The sequence below is a fragment of the Ovis aries genome, chromosome 1 (assembly GCF_016772045.2).
Source record: "Ovis aries strain OAR_USU_Benz2616 breed Rambouillet chromosome 1, ARS-UI_Ramb_v3.0, whole genome shotgun sequence".
In the NCBI taxonomy this organism is placed as follows: domain Eukaryota; kingdom Metazoa; phylum Chordata; class Mammalia; order Artiodactyla; family Bovidae; genus Ovis; species Ovis aries.
Window position 1 is genome coordinate 98,112,961 of NC_056054.1, and position 1,038 is coordinate 98,113,998.

Here is a 1,038-nt window from a genome sequence, read left to right on the forward strand (position 1 = left end):
GGGCGTCAGCAGCGCGGAGGCCGCGGTCGCTTTGGTTCCGATCGCATTCCCAACGCAGAGAACGCTCTGCCCGCCCCCCACCCCCTCCAATGAAGCCGGCAGAGCCGCACGATTAAACCCTTGGACCTGAGGTCCCAGGGACATTCCAAGAAGTCTTAAGGGCTCTTCTGAGGATGTTCAGAGCTCCGAGGGCAGCGGGAAAAGGACAATTGCAAACAGGAAAGGAACTTTTTTCCCTGGGGGGAATTTTACCTCAGGGCAGAAAACTCTAGAAATGCCGGTAGAACAGGTGCATTTGGGGGAAGCCTAGTAACCTTTTCCTAATAACTTTCTTAGTAACAGGAAAGAGTTACTAATCCACCCCAAATGGATTTCAACTCTTTCCACATCATCCAAACCTGAGACGGCCGCGGGCCGGCGAGGCAGGCGCCCCCTGGCGTCGCGGAGGAAGCGACTGGACACGGGGTGACTAGAGCGCCAGGCGGGAGGCGAGTCCTGGGCCCGACGCGGTGAGCGCCACCTGGCTCAGCAGTGGAAGAGTGAGCCAAGTAATTGGTTCCATGGTGTAATGGTGAGCACTCTGGACTTTGAATCCAGCGATCCGAGTTCGAGTCTCGGTGGAACCTTTCTGTTTAGAAAGCCTCTTTTACTAGTACCCCTGCTCTGGTAGGTAAGAGTCCTAACCACTGGAAGGCAAGAGAATTCCCTAAGCTAGGGCAATTCGCTGGGATACAGAAAGAAGGGATATCTTCTCCATGAGGCAGAGGAAAAAAATCCAGGCATGAGGTAGGGAGACCACCAGGAGACCCCCACAGAGACTGAACCAGCCTGCCTTTGTGAGTGTCTCCTGCAGAGGTTCTGGTCAGCAGTGGCCTGGCGCAGGGGCAGGGGCTCTGGGTGTAGCAGACCTAGGTGTGGCATAAGCCCTTTTCGAGGAGGTCACCATTAACCCCACCATAGAGCCTCCAGAATTTACACAGGACTAGGAAAACACACTCTTGGAGGGCACAGACGAAACCTTTTGACCCAGAAGAAAGG

The 1,038-nt window shown here is 55.0% G+C and overlaps 1 non-coding gene across 1 annotated transcript; it reads left to right on the plus strand.

The window, feature by feature from the left end:
* Positions 1-554: 554 nt before the first annotated feature.
* TRNAQ-UUG (transfer RNA glutamine (anticodon UUG)) lies at positions 555-626 on the plus strand. The gene has a single exon. It is a non-coding gene; the product is annotated as a tRNA-Gln (tRNA).
* Positions 627-1,038: the final 412 nt, after the last annotated feature.